Consider the following 16,217-nt stretch of genomic DNA (forward strand, 5'->3'; position numbering starts at 1 on the left):
AATAAAAAAGAAACTTTTTATTTGCTTTATATATATATCCCCATTAAATTTCATCTGCTTGGCTTTGGTCCAGTGTTCCACCCTGTCAGAATCATTTTCCATCTTGACACTGTCAGTTATTGGCTTTGCCATCCTTTCTGGCTTTATTTCATCTTCTAAACCTTCACTAAGTTCTTGACAAAACCTGCAATTTAAGATGGCTCTATCAGTTATCAGGTGAGGTGTATGTGCTGGAAAACTCTAAATCAATGCTCCCAAACTTTAGTGACCATAAGAATCACCTGGAGAGCTTGTTAAAGCACAGATTTGTGGGCCCCTCACCTGAGATTCTGATTCAGTGGGTCTGGAGTGGGGACTTTGCATTTCTAATAAGCTCCCAAGTGATGCTGAATAGGGCTGCCACAAATAATAGGGGCTCAGTCAAGTTAGTATAATAGGTTTTTTTCCCTCTTATATTGAAGTCCGTAGGCAGGTAGTCCAGCCTAGTACCAAGGTTTCAGAACCTAGGCTTTTTCTCCTCTCCTTCCTGCCTTAAATGGCGTTTGTTTTCCTACGCATGTTTCAGAATGTTTGCTTGAGCTACAGCCATCATGTCCACATTCAAACCAGTAAGAAAGAGGAAGGGGGAAAGGATGTCTTCTCTCTTTTTAATGACATATCTCAGAAGTTGTATGTGACACTCTACTTACATCTTCTTAGCCAAAACTTCCTCACAAATCACATTAGCTGCAAAGAAATCTGGAAAATATAGTTTTTATTTGGGGTGTCATATACCCAGCTAAAAATCAAGGTTTTATGATCAAGGCAGAAGAGAATGCACTTCTGACATTACTGATTTTTAATGTTACAACAAATCTTTCCCAACTCTCCAGCCAGAGATATGCAATCTAAAACCTGCAATGGGCTAGGAAATTCCAGTAAAATTCTGAATTTCAAATTCTGATCACCCCTCTACAGGTATTATTTCTTTCATTTCTGTGTTCAGGAAATTGAGTCTCAGAGAGCTTCAGTGACTTTCCTGAGATCTCTCGGCAACTAAATGCCCCAACCAAGATTTAAACTCAACCCTGCCAAAGCCCAGGCTTCTAATGCGTCATTCTACAACACAAGAATCCCACATTTGTTTGCAGGATGAGCCTTGAATCAACCAACTACTGTTGCATGCTATGCAACCACAAAACTGAGACCTAGACACTTATTTTACTACCATATCTGTGAGTCAACTGGAGACCAGCTGCTCTAGGCTGGGCTTGACTGGACTCCTCCAAGCCACAGCTGGGTCTGGGTCTGCTGCATGGTTCTCCATCTTCCTCAGACTTGTGGGCCTACCAGGGTAGAGCCTTCTCATGCCAAAAGCAGAGAAGCACATCTCACTGCTGCTTGTAGTGGGTCTGCTTCCATTCCCTTGACTGCAGGAAGTCACATGGCCAAGACAAAAGCTAGGCAGTGTAGTCCTCCAGGAGGGAGTAAATATTTCCGAATATGTTCTTATCTACCCCAAGTCACTATACAGATGCATTGGAATGGAAAGAGCCCCAGACTAAGAATCAGAAGTCCCTAGTTCTAGTCCCAGACCTGCCATGAATGACTTGTGCAGCCTTGGACAAATTACTAGCCTCTTCTGGGCCTCTGGTTTGTTCTAGAGATCTCTAAGGCATATGCAGGCTTTAAGAAGCTATGGCATGAAAAAACAAATCATTGCCTCTCAAAATTCTAATCTCCTCTGAATGTAGCTTAGTCTTTATGCAAAAATAAACACACACACTAGAGTCTCTTCAAAACCACTGGGCTAATAATGTTCATGATTCTGTTAATGACCAAACTGGAGCACAGTGCAGCTGGTCCTGCTGGTCATGGGAAGGCCCCAGAAAGAAATGAAGCCATCAAGAAGCCATTGATGCTGTGACCTTCTGTTGCAGGTTTCTCCTCTACTTAGACAGGTGAGATTTAATTTTGGTGATTTATGATAATGCCTCTAAGTGCACGGGTAAACATGTCACGGTTTATTTTGCAGAATTAATGAAGTCTGATTAATCTCCTGGTCCCCAGCAGATTCTGCTCTGAGAAAAGGAGCAAGACTGCCAGGCTTTTGTGCAAATTATGGCAGGAGGATTGATGGCATGAGAATCATCTGAAATCCACACAATCTGACCTTTTTAATCCTGTGGATCCTTTAGTTGGATTCGTTGCCATCATACTGGATGACTGCTGACCAGGGAGAGACCCTTCTATGAAAGCAGTGTGCAATACCACAATTGCAGCTAAAGTTAATCAAGCTAGTTCCATGCATCAGGTACTTTACATGGTCCTTTGTCCCAAGGATTGAAAAAAGCACATGCTTTTGACTTGGATGGATAGCAGTTCAAATCCTAGTCCCACAATTTAGAAGCTGTTTGATCTTGGATGTATAGTGCAGGCACCGTTGGTGTTCCTCTGTGTACCTTCAACCCTGTGTCTTCTCTGTCCATCTGTGTCCTACAACATGGGCAGTTCCAGCATGTTGCCTTTTCATATTTTGGTAGGAGAGATAAATATGTAAGCAACAAATTGTATTGGAAATAAAACCCGTGGGCAACTCTAAGCTGCAGATGGGAAAACCCAGTTTATCCATAACACTGGGGTTAAATCCTTCTTACTAAGAATTGGAGGCCAGGCATGGTGGCTCATGCCCGTAATCCCACCCCTTTAGGAGGCTGAGGCAGGTGGATCACTTGGAGCTCAGGAGTTAGAGACCAGCCTGGGTAACATAGTGAAACCTCATCTCTACAAACACACACACACACACACACACAGCCAGACATGGTGGCATGTTCCTGTAGTCCCAGCTACTTGGGGGCTGAGGTGGGAGGATTGCTTGAGCCCGGGAGGTCGAGGCTGCAGGGAGCTGTGATCGGGCCGTCGCACTCCGGCCTGGGCAACAGAGTGAGATACTGTCTCAAAGAAAAAAAAATAAAAGAATTGGAGATGGTAGAGATTCACAGCCGAATTTAGGGCTTTTATGTGTTGAAATACACAAACAAGGTGGGATAGATTGTGCTGCAGCAAAAGGAGTGCCGTGATAACCATCAGGAATCTGGATTTGCGTCTTGATTCTGCTGACTACAAACGATGTGACTGGGGGCAAAGTTACAAAACTTTTGGAATCTCGGTTTCCTCATCTGTAAAGTGGGAATGATAATGCCTGCCCTGCCTATTGCACAGAACTTCTTGTGGAGATCCCAGAGATAAAAGCTGTCAATGATTAATAACTCCATTTTACAGATGAAGAAACCGAAGACAAAAATGTAGGCGGTGGAACAGAGACATAGATCTCGTAGTTCTTCTCCTACCTCATCTTTTACTACTGTTTTTCCCACTCACTCTGCTCCAACCACACTAACTTTTTGTCCTTCCCTTGAATAAAACAAGCTTGTTTTCACCTCAGGGCCTTTGCTGTTTCTTCTTTCTAGAATGTTCTTCCCCTATGTCTTCATGGACTTTGAGGAGGGATTGCCTTCCTTTCTTGATATGCAGGAGTCAGTACAAACATCTCTTCCTCATAGAGGTCTTCCACAGACCCCCATTCAAGGTGATCTCTCTCCTAGGCTCCCTTTTGCATACTATCCTGTTATATTTTTGCTCTATCACTTCCTGAGATAATCACATTTTTGTATGGACTTATTAGTCATCTCCCACTACTCTCTCTCCTTCAGAAGAAGGATCCTGAATATCTCATTTTCTGTTACATTGTCAGTGCCAAGAACAGGACTTGGTATATTGTGAGCACACAGTAAATATATTTTTGAATGAACAAATTAGCATGTATAGACTTATTTTTAATGACTATAATATGTTGCATGGATATACCATCATTCATTTAACCAGAGCTTTGGATAAATGGATGGAGATGGATACTCAATTTTTCTTTTATGCTTTTACTAATTTTTATTTTCAAATTATTTTGCTACAGCAAACGAGTATAATCTGTGTATACTTACTTGATTTTATCCATAGAGCATATTCTTAGCAGTGGGATTGCTGGATCAAAGGGCATGTGCATTTACAGATTGTGATACATATTGTCAACTTCCCCTATAAAATATTTTCATCAATTTATGTTCCCATCATCTGTGTATGGCACCACCAGCTTAGGGTTCCCTCTAAGTCCCTGCTAATAACTCATTATTGCTGAGAAGCTTTTTGCTGCCTTTCGACTTGCTCTCCAAGTGTTTCATCTACTTTACTCGTTACCCAATGAAAGGCTGTGTGTGCAGCAGCTCTGCTCTATTTCTCTGAGATCTAAGTGCTTTGGATGGTTTTCTCCTCTCATTTAAGTTGCATTCTCTAGCCTGCTATGGCAAAGAAAGGGACATTTAAAATATATGATAGTGTCTGTAAAGATTAGATTATTGTTCAGTAAATATTCATTCTCCTTCCCCTACCCTGTGGCAGGAAAGTACTTTCTATACTCCCTAACTTTGGCCTTGGCCTCATGATTAGTTTTGGCCAGTAGGATGTTCACAGAGGTGATATGAGTGGAAGATTCAAATATGCCAGTATTGTTAGGCTTGCTCTCATGCCCTTGTTTTTTTTTTTTTTTTGCCATGAGAATAACATGCCTTATTTATCTAAATCAGCTAGATCAGATGAACTCCAGCTGTCATGTAGATGTGTAAATGTCTTGTCATATGACACCAAGATTTTTTGTTCTTATTTGTTACACAGCAAAAGCTGACTGATACAAAGTCCAAAATGAAACTAGAGCTCACATTTTGCAGCACTTGGCACTTTCTATGTTAAATATTAAATATTCCCTAGGGCAGTGGTAGGAGAGGAATATTTGAACCTATTGACATTCATCTTTGTGTGGGTTTAATTGAGTCTTGAAGAACGTATAGGGCTAAATGAGTCCTAGGTGAGGACTCATAGCAGGAGGAAAGGTATAGAAGAAGGACTGTGCAAAACCTGTCTTAGGACTAGTGAGCAGCCTAAAATATAGGCTACATGTCAAAGAGTATTGTAGGAGCTAAGGTTTGAGTTAGGAAACAAAGAATTTGAAGAAGTTAGAGGTAGCTTTTATTCTTTAGCTACTGGTTCCAGCAAAGAAATATAAACTGCAAGGGAACCCTGGATGCCAATTATGTGTCAATTATACCATAAGTCATTGACATTCCGAGGTCAACTACATAATGAAAACAGGTAAGAGCCTAAGAATAGTCTGGCTGTGCCAAATAGAACAGGCCAGCGGGCAGCTTTATTCATATTTGTATCATTTCCATTTAGAACATCATTATTAATTAAGCTGTATTTAATGTAGTACCAGCCCATATTTTTGCTCCTTAAATATTGTATGACTATGGCTTTGTCTTCACAGAAAACAGACATCCATTGCAGTACTCAAAAGTTATTCTGAACATAGCCTCATATTTATCCACTTTTTGATAGCATATTGTGTTTTTTTAGACAGGGTCTTGCTCCGTCACCCAGGTTGGAGTGTAGTGGTGCAGTCATGGCTCACTGCAGCCTCCACTTCCCAGGCTCAAGCAATCCTTCCACCTCAGCCTCACAAGTAGCTGGGACTACAGGTGTGTGCCACCAGGCCTGACTTATTAAAAAATTATTTTTTTTGTAGAGATGGGGTCTCACATGTTGCCCAGGCAGGTGTTGGAACTCCTGGGCTCAAGCAATCATCCCACCTCAGACTCCCAAAATTATGAGATTACAGGTGTGAGTCATTGTGCCCAGTTGAATAAAATTTTAAACAATTATTTTGTGAGTAGTTTTTGATATTTAATCAAATCAATTGTAATATTCATTCATCCATTTTTAAATATTTAGCATCATGAGAAGTCATATAGATGTGAGTTTGAATTCCAAGTTCATCACTTACTGGTTATGTGCCCTTGAGCAAGTTATTTTACCTTGATAAGACTGTTTCTTCGTCTGGAAAAGAGGGTGAATAAAATCCACCCCGTAGGTTTGCTGTAATGATTAAATTAGTCAATGTGTATGGAGCTGTATTAGTCCATTTTCACGATGCTGATAAAGACATGCCCCAGGCTGGGTAACTTATAAAGAAAAAGAGGTTTAATGGACTCACAGTTCCTTGTGGCTGGGGAGGCCTTACAATCGTGGCAGAAGGCGAAAGGCACATCTTACATTGTGGCAGACAAGAGAGAATGACAGCCAAGCTAAAGGGGAAACCCAGTATAAAAACATCAGATTTCGTGAGACTTATTTACTACCATAAAAACAGTATGGGGGAAACCACACCCACGATTCGATTATCATCCACCGGCTCCCTCGCACAACACGTGAGAATTATGGGAGCTACAATTCAAGATGAGATTCAGGTGGTGACACATCAATACCATATCAGAAGCACATAGCATTGTCCCCGGCCTCAGGTAGGCTCAGTAAATGCCATCTGCCATGCAGTTCAACATTTATTGAGAAGCATGAAGGGCTATGAGTCAGGTATCATGCTGGGCACAGTGAAGGAAACAGAATGTTTGTCCTCAAAAATCTCAAAGGCCAGGGAAAAACCAGCCAGGGCTGACTTACAAACATAAGAAGGGAAGTGAGGGATAAGCCCTCAGTGTAGCAGTCCCTGCGTTTTTATCTGCCTGTTGTAGAGGGAAGGCCGTAAATAGCAGCCGTGATTCAATCACACAGCCGCATGCTTGGATGCCAGGTTCTTAAAACCCTGCCATCGTGACTGATCCAAAGCTGGGCACCTGATCCTAACGAGGTCAGTCAGTTCAGTCTTCTCCAGAATTTTGTATTTATTCTGGATGGCAAATGAACTTACTCCAGGCTGCAAATCATTCCTTTTTCTTGAATTTGGTTTTTTGGTTAATAGGAGTGTCACATACACCTGGAAAGCAGTACCAGATCCTTTGCTGCCTGCCCTACCTCTGTTCCTCCTTGAGGGGAAATGTGCATTTATTGGTTGGAGCCTGAAGTACAGATTAGGCTACACTCACGAGTGCCACTGGGTGGGTTCATTGTGTGTTGAAGGGTAGAGACTGGTTCTCATGTCCCTCTTCACACTTCCCTTTTGCAACTAGAGCTGGCTGGGTAAACTGAGCTTTGCCTGACCCTCTGAGACAGAGGGTCTGAGACTCTTCTCCCCCCTCTTTCTCTCTCTTGTGTCCTCTTGCTGCAGTGGTGGAAATTGCCTACATCTGCACTGTCTGCTATGGAAGGCACTAGTTGTGTGCAGCTTTTGAGTACTTGAAATGTGGCTAATGTGACTGAAGACTTGAATTTTCAATTGTATCTAATTCTAATTAATTTAAGCCTAAATCTAAATAACTTCATGTAGCTAATAGCTCCTGTATTGGACAGCAAAGCTGTGCCAGATAGAAAAGGCTGGCAGGCAACTTCATTCACAAATTTTATCGTTTCCATTTAGGGGAGCAGTATTAATTAAGCTCCTTCTAACGTAGTGCCAGCCCACATTTTTGCTCCTTAAATATGGAGGAGAGAGTGAGAAGAGTCAAAATTGGATTTTTTTTGGTCAGGGCGGGGGGTGGGGGCGAGAGAGGCTACACTTAGCCTCTGGTCTAATCTGTGTGTTTTAATTCACCTGTACCAAGGAAGATTGAATTCAGGTGCCAGTTGCTGGCTCAGCTAATAATGAAAAGGTTTTTTGTTTGTTTGTTTCCTATATGACCACTGTTTCTTGTAGATCTATCTTTCAGGACTTCCTTACTCGGGAAGGGTAATCAGTGGGGCAGGATTCAGGCATTCCCATGGGCTCCAGAAATACTACCATGGCTTAGATGATGTCACTCTGTCTCAAGTGTGGCTTTATCAAATACAATGGGACAAGGCAGGCTGAGGAACAAATGTGTCCCAGGAGTGCTGGCCCAGCTTGGGAGTTTGAATTCCAGGTGCACCACCTATTGATTGCATGACCTTGGACAAGTTACTTTACTTTGATAGGACTCAGTCATGTATTTATTATAGGTTGAGGGGAGGGGTGTCTTTTGTCTTTGCGCCAAAGTGATCTCCAGGTGAGATGACTCCAGTTTGTCCAAGGGCCATCCTCTGGAGAAGGCTGCAGGTGGGAGGTATCAGCATTGTTAGCTACAACTGCCTCCCAATTTCTAGATCCCTCACCTTATTTCTTTCATCCATTTCTGCTGATCTTGACTCCAAAAATTTCCCCAGATACGATTTCTTATGCTTTCCCCAGTACCAGTTATTTTCTATGATACCAATTCTTTGATTTAAAAAGTGATTAATACTCCCTAAAATTGTTGTTTGAGTTTCCCTCCTAGACATGAACTCCTTAAGGGCAGGAATCTTGTTTCTTATCTTCACGTCTGTATTCCAGTATGGAGAAATGTGCAGTGAGGCTCCATCATGAACCTGGTTTTCCTGGATCCTGATGTAGTCTGTACTCAGCTGGGGGCACTCAGGACCTGTTTGGAATTAAGCAGACCCAACAGCCAATCATGGCTCTGCTTCTAACTAGCTGAGACTGGGTAGATGAGTAGGTGGCTCCAAGTCTGTTTTCTTACCTGTGGAATGCAGATAGATGACAGCTACCCAACAGTGGGGTCATAAGAACGGAATGTCATCAGGTATGTAAAGTACTTAGTAAGGTGCCTGGCACATGGCAGACACTTAGTAAGTGGAGTTATAACCATAATTAAACATTTATCACAGCTTGCTTTTGTTAGAAATGAATACTAACATGTTGTCCCTCATTTGACTGTTAGCTCTTTGAAAGCAGTAACTTTATTTTTTTCCTTTTGGTATCCTTGTTTATCCTTTCCATCCCCAAGCACTCAGCAAAGAGCTTGGGAAATGGAGGGGATTCGTAAATACTTATGGGGTTGAAGTCTTAATACATGACAGTTCCTATAATAGGTGGAAAATGGAGTGGAAGTAGAGTGAGACAGTTCAGGGAGAGTGAGGTAAAAAGACCTCATGACAGTAGCATCTCCTTAGAAAAATATAGAAATGAACTTATCTATATACTGCATTCCTCAAGAGGAATTTTTGTAAATAAATGCCTTACATTCCCTAAAGGGGACTATTTCAAACAGACGCAAATACTTGACTGTGTCTTTTAAAGGACTTGTTTACTTAATTCGAGAGATGAAGAGAGAGGCAGGTGGCTGAGATTTGAAGGCAGGGCTGCCAAGAATTCCATTCTGCGGCTGATGAAATGCAGCACTTTATTTGATGGATGGTTCTTACTTTCTTTTACACAAGAGAGGAAGTTATTTTCCGGGCAGGCATTGTGTCCTTTTCAATGTTGCACCCCCACACCTAGCTCGGTGTTCAAGTGGTGTAAGATATTTATGTTAGGTATTTGTTTAATTTTAATTGAGTATTGGACCAGTTGGATTGTGTTTCTTCATCTTTGTTTTCATATCCTAAGAAGGGGTTCTCACCCTAACTGCCCATGTGAGTCGTCCAGGGAGATTTTGAGACTCGTGCTCAAATCTGCTCTGCAGATGTTCTGACTTACCTGATCTAGGGGAGAACCTGAGCAGGTGATGGTCAGTAGCATCCCAGTGATGCCGCTGGGTGGTCCGATGTTGGGATCCACTGGTGAGGACAACAGTCAGTAGAACTGGGTTCCGGTCCGTGGCACCCACTTGTTATGTGACCTGGGGCAATGACTCTTTCTCTCAGTCTTGGCTTTTTTATCTGTAAAATGAGGGCATTGGATTAGAACAGGCAGTTTTAATTTTTCTAGTTCAGAAGCCCATTAAGAATGGGTTTTCCTTCTCTCCAGGAAAATAAGCATACTTATGCAAAATTTGCATATATTTCAAGGAATTGATGAAATTTCCTGTGTTGGTTAGGATTCTTTTCTTCACCAGTGACAGAGACCCAGCTCAAATTGGCACCTACCAAAAAGCAATGTAATAGTTCATGGTCCTCATAAATCCTGGAGTAGAAGTGGCCTAGACATGCTGGAACCAGGAGCTCAGAGATGCAAGGAGGAACTTAGGTCTCTATCTTGCCTCTGCTCTCTGAGTTTTTGGCTTTCTTTTTAGGAAGGGTCTCTCCCAGTGATGGCAAAGATGTCCATCAGCAGCACAGGCTGGTATTCTACCCACCTAGCAACCCCAATAGAAAGAGCACAATCTTTTTTTATGGTCCTGGTGAATGTCTGGCCCAGCCCTGACACAACCCCTGTGGGTAGGGGGTTGGACGCTCGGCTGGCCCCATGCTTGTCACTATTACATGGAGTGGGTGGGCTCCAGTTGATCTCGGTGGAGAGCAGAATGGGGGTGGTTTCCCAAAAGAAAATTAGGCCATTGTTACCGTAAGACAGAGCAATAAATACTGGGAAGGCAAGGATACAGATAACATCTTACCTTGGAAGGCTGCACATCTATGGAACCCAAAGAGGTGCATGGCCCCAGGTTGAAAACACCTGGATCCGTGAGCTCTGAAGTTGCTCTTAGTAATGTACAATGATAGATAAGCATGGTGTTCTTATTTTTGAAAGTTTTTGGATATATATATATGACATTTATATATAATATATAATTATATATAATATCAATATTATAATATATAATTATATATAATATCAGTATTATAATATATATAATATTTTAAAATTTATATGTAAGAAGAGCTATTGATTTTCCTTCCATGTTTGATTTTATATTCCACTCACTTCTGGAGTGCCAGTTATGTGCTAGATCTGTTAAGCCCATTTGTTTTGATGGCAGTAGTGAAGCTTTGTGGGGGCTAGAAATTTGCAAAAACCCCACAGTGAGGAAGTATAAGAGCTGGGATTCAAATATAGGCCTCCTAATCCACACACAGTGCTGCTTCCAAGAAAATACTGCCTGGTGTCCTGTCCTGTTTTTTTCTGTTTTGGGAGATTCACCCTATAGAGTACTGTTTAACTTGAATGAATGGTTCCTCCTTGATCATTTAGGTGAAAGTGCTTTCCTAGCGTCAAGGCCTTGTAACCTATCATCTGATGAAATGGGGTAGTTTTGTCTGTTTAAAGTTGACCTTTTTATTTTAAGAGAATAATACAGCCAGTGATTTTTGCCTACCTCTTATGACTATACTTATCTAGATCATATTAGCCCCTGTTGCCTAGTATGTGAACCTCAGCCCAAGAGACATGGCTGCAACCAATGAGTGTGACAATTATTCCTGTGTCCAGAAAACATAGGTGATTAGCGGAAGAGGGGTTGTTAGGTTTGGTGCCCTGGAGCACCTCAGGTTTTCTGAAATGCTAAGACCAGAATACATAACTTGTCATTTTAAAGAGAGTATAATTTTAAAAACAGTGGTCCAGCCCAAAGATACTGGACATGACTTTTGTCTGAACTCTCAAATTAGGATCTCTAATAGTTATCTAATGAAAAAAGATTCACTGCTTAAATTAACAAAAATGTATTGCTCAACTTCCACAGATATTTGGAGAATGAGTCTAAAGGAAGAACAAAACATGCTGCCTTATTATGTGCAGAAATATTGTTGAGGAAAAGGAATAAAATGAATGATCTAGAAAAAAGGCATTAACTATTAAAGTCCATGGTAAAGTACATGGACACAAAGTAGAGGTGACTTCTCTAAATAGGTTCTCTAGGCCCATGTCGCAATTCTAATACTCCTTTGCCTTTGAACTTTTCAGGATATTTGGGCACTTACATGCAAATTCTCGAACAACTTACCCACATCCTCTCTAAACAGGGACCCAGGTTCAAGTCCTAGTTTTGCACTTAGTAGGTCGAGTCAATGAACCACTATTAACATCTTGTGATATCTCCTTCTAGCCGTTGTCTTTATCATTTTCAACCATTGAGATACTAGTGCATGATTTTGTATTCTGACTTTGTCACCAGATATAAACTCTTTATTTTCATATTGTTGAAAGCTCTGTTTTCTATATCATTTTAAATAGCTGCATATTATACCTTTGCTTGGATACACAATGATTCTCATGTTTCTTTCTCTGCCATCAGAAGTTGTTCAACCAGGGAGTGACATGATGAGATTTGTGCTGGTAGCTGCCTGGAGGGTGACTGGAAAGAGTGTGGGTTCAGAGGGGCCAGGGCTACTGAGAATTCCTTTCATTAAATGATTATTACAGGAAAGTCTGAGCAGTATCACTGAGGAAGACCCTAAAGTCTATCAGTACAACTTTCTCGATTTATAATGGAAGAAATGGAGACTCAGATTGATAAAATGACCTCACCAAGGTCTCCCAGCCTCACCTGGGGGATTTCTAACTCTTCGTCCAAGGGGCTCTTTCTCTTCAAGTTCAACCTCTACCACAGCCATATCATAACTGAACATAGGCTAGACCCACTCCCAGGGGACTGTTTCCGTAAGAAAGAGAGATCTAGTCTTGAAATGCATTTAGCTGTTCATTTTTTTTACAAATTGTCAGTGTTATTAGTGATTACTGGCTGCTGGCTTCAAACCATTCCTTGCCTATCCAAACTCAGCAAATTAAGGAGAACAAATGATGTAATCTTGTTTTTAAAAAAAGCCATTGAAATGTCCCCCAAAGAGAGGAAGCTATTATTATCCCAGACTTATTAATGGGAAGGTGGGAATAGAGAGGCTAGGCAACTTCTCCAAAGTAATCAGCCAGAATTAGAAGTCAAAATTCCTGATTTCCACCAAGGGGCAAGAGCTCTGCTGGCAGTTTGGCTTTGCCCGCTATAGGGAGGGCCAAGTCAAACAGGACACAATTAAGGATAGAATTCCCATGCCTTCTCCTGCTCTGTGACCCCCTGACCAAGCAGCTCTTGCCAAGTTTCTTTGCTGCTGCTGACTGTCATGTTGTCAGCAAGATGAAGCAGAAACAACTGGGCGGGGCTGACTCTTCCACTGCCTCCTAGCTGTGCCCCACCCAGCTGTGGCTTCACCTCTTGGATCACAAATGTTCCATCTGGAACTGGAGATGAGACCTAATTGCCTGCCCAGCTCCATAATCCAAGATGTAAAGTGAAGGCCCCATGTAGGGGCTCATGCCTGTAATTTCAGCACTTTGAGAGGCCAAGATGGGAAGATTGTTTGAGCCCAGGAATTTGACAGCAGCCTGGGTAACATAGGGAGACTCGTCTCTACAGGAAAAAAAAAAAAAACAAAATTAAGGGAGTGGGCTGGGCATGGTGGCTCATGCCTGTAATCCCAGCACTTTGAGAGGCTGAGGTGGGTGGATCACTTGAGGTCTGGAGTTCAAGACCAGCCTGGCCAACATGGTGAAACCCTGTCTCTACTAAAAATACAAAAATTAGCCGGGTGTGGTGGCGATGTCTGTAATCCCAGATACTCAGGAGGCTGAGGCAGGAGAATTACTTGAACCCAGGACACGGAGTTTGCAGTGAGCCGAGATTGCACCATTGCACTCCAGCTTGGGCAACAGAGCAAGACTCTGTGTTAAAACAAACACACAAAAAAAACCGGGGGTGGGGGTGTCGTGGCATGCACCTGTAGTTTCAGCTACTTGGAAGGCTGGAGTGGGAGGATCTCTTGAGCTCAGGTGTTCGAGGCTACAGTGAACTGTGATCATGCCACTACATTCCAGCCTGGGTGACAGAGTGAGACCTTATCTCCAAACAAACAAACAAACAAAAAACCCCACAAAAACAAAAAAACAAAAAATAAGATGTAAAGCGAGAAGTATGTTTTCAAAAGGGCATTTGCCAGGACTTTCTTGGTGGCAGGTAATAGAATGTCAATTCATGAGAGATTAGGCAAAAGATAAATTCATAGCAAGAACTTTGAGCAATTTAGTGCCCACCTTCCCTGCAAAACAGAGGATAATAATAATAATAATAATCCTGCTTAGGCCGGGCGTGGTGGCTCACGCTTGTAATCCCAGCACTTTGGGAGGCCGAGGCGGGCGGATCACGAGGTCAGGAGATCGAGACCACGGTGAAACCCCGTCTCTACTAAAAATACAAAAAAATTAGCCGGGTGTGGTGGCGGGCGCCTGTAGTCCCAGCTACTCGGAGAGGCTGAGGCAGGAGAATGGCGTGAACCCGGGAGGCGGAGCTTGCAGTGAGCCAAGATTGCGCCACTGCACTCCAGCCTGGGTGACAGAGCGAGACTCTGTCTCAAACAAACAAACAAAAAATAATAATCCTGCTTGTAACTGCATTAGATGGGGCCCTAAGCCTTGAATGACTTGTCTCATTAAATCCTTGCAAACTCTGAGATGCCTGGATTTTTTTCGTTTTTTTTTGTTTTTTAGAGATAGGGTCTCTGTTTCCCAGGGTAGAGTACAGTGGTGTGACCACAGCTCACAGGAGCCTGTAACGCCTGGGCTCAATGGATCCTCCTGCCTCAGGCTATCAAGTAGCTGGGACTTCAGATGTGCAACACCACATTCAGCTAATTTATTTTGTATTAAAAATTTTTTTTAGAGATAGGGTCTTTCTATGTTGCCCAGGCTAATCTCAAACTCCTGGGCTCAAGCAATCCTTCTGCTTTAGCCTCCCAGATTGCTGGGGTTACAGTCATGAGCCACTGAGCTCAGCTACTGAGGTGCCTGGTTTTATCAACCTTGTCTTATATAGGGACAAACCAGGGCCTGGGAACCAGAAAGCTGTCAGGCACAGTCCAGTCTCTCTATGTATCAGGCTCCAAGCTGCCACTCTCTCTCTGCCTTCTGGATTTGAGGAAGGAAAGACACAGGCATTTGTAAGAACCTTGCATCCTGGCATTGTGACAATTCTTTAGGGGAAGTGTGATTATCTCCAATTGACAGACAAGAAAAGTGAGGCTGCTTCTACAAGAAGAAAGTTTGTTTTATATTTAAAAGAGCATATGGATTAGGTTTTTTTCTTTATGGTTTTGGGATCAAACCCAGTCAGGGTGCAAGGGTGTCTATGACTGAGAGGACAGCAGCTTGACCCTGGAGGGCTTGTGCTGAAGAGCTGCAAGCTGAGGATGGTAGTTCCCCAAGACTTGCAGGTATCTGTATGCATAAATGAGTAAATTAACATTTACTGATACCTTTGTTGGTCAGACCCTGTGTTGGCCAAAGTCACATTTGCCATCTCATTTAAGGTTCACAGCAACTGTGTAGTAGTAGTATTATTTCCATTCTACAGAAGAGAAAATTGAGGCTCAGAGAGGTGACATGCCCTGGATCATTGAGCTAGCAAATGGCCAAGATAGAATTTAGACCCACAAACATCGCATTCTGGATATGGGGCTCATTCTGTTTTTCTTCAATGGTTCTATTTGGAATGAACACCAAAACTTTCTAGGTCTTTGGCCAAGAAGAGCAAAACAAACCACAGAAACACTTTATGTCCCACAGAATTACAGAATACCAGAGCTAGAAGGGCTGTTCAAGACTAGGAAATTTTGTGTTCCTTGAATTTTGTGGAGTTTCAAAATGCTTTGACACTTTTCTTAGAAAAATCCACACAGCACAGATACACAAAATCTTGCTTACAAGTATGAGGGGAAGAATCACCCATTGCTTCATCTGCCTTCATATCCAACATGATTTAACATGATGAAAAGAAGTGGTAAAAAGAAGCTCACTAGACTATGAACTTCTATATTATTAATAGAATTCTCCAGAGGAACAGAACCAATAGAATGTATGTGTGCAGATTTATATTCAGGAATTGGCTCATGCAGTTCTTGGGGCTGGCAAGTCTGAAATCTGCAGGACAGGCCAGCAGGTTGGAGACTTAGGGAAGAGGTGATATTGTAGTTAGAGTCCAAAGACAGCGTAAAGGCAGAATTTTCTCTGTCAGGGACCTCAGTCTTATTCTCTTAAGCCTGTCAACTGATTAGATGAGGCCCACCCAAATTATAAAGGATAAGCTGGTTTCCTCAAGGTCTACTGATTGGAATGTTAATCTTATCTAAAGAATACCCTCACAGTGACATCTAAACCAATATTTGACCAAACGTCTGGGTGCCATAGTCTAGCCAGGTTGACACATAACAATTAACTATCACAGCTCTGCAAAGCAGAGCCTGGGTCTGATTCACTCTGTGTCTCCAGGGCTGAGTGCAGTTCCTGGCATAGATTGGCTGCTCTTGACATGTTGCCAGATAAGTGAGTCAAATTCTAAAGCTTCCAAAATGACCTTGGAGGAAGCATGGTGGAAGGGAAAGAAGGCTATGCTCAGCCCGGAAGATTAGGTGCGACTCCAGGAAGCAAAGAGTTGTGGGTTAGAGAGGTGACATTCAGGGACTTTGGCAGAGGTGTGGGCTTCTAGTGACCTTTCAGGTGTGTCTCAGTGGAGCAACCCTGG

The 16,217-nt window shown here is 42.4% G+C and overlaps 1 long non-coding RNA gene across 1 annotated transcript in view; it reads left to right on the forward strand.

Moving 5' to 3' along the window:
• Positions 1–255: 255 nt before the first annotated feature.
• LOC116812725 (uncharacterized) overlaps positions 256–16,217 on the forward strand; it is a 33,766-nt gene continuing 17,804 nt past the window's right edge. Inside the window, exon 1 of the long non-coding RNA XR_004370766.1 lies at positions 256–1,940. This is a non-coding gene — a long non-coding RNA (uncharacterized LOC116812725). The remainder of the gene's footprint in view (positions 1,941–16,217) is intronic.

This window comes from Hylobates moloch, unplaced genomic scaffold (genome assembly GCF_009828535.3).
Source record: "Hylobates moloch isolate HMO894 unplaced genomic scaffold, HMol_V3 SCAFFOLD_9, whole genome shotgun sequence".
In the NCBI taxonomy this organism is placed as follows: Eukaryota; Metazoa; Chordata; class Mammalia; order Primates; family Hylobatidae; genus Hylobates; species Hylobates moloch.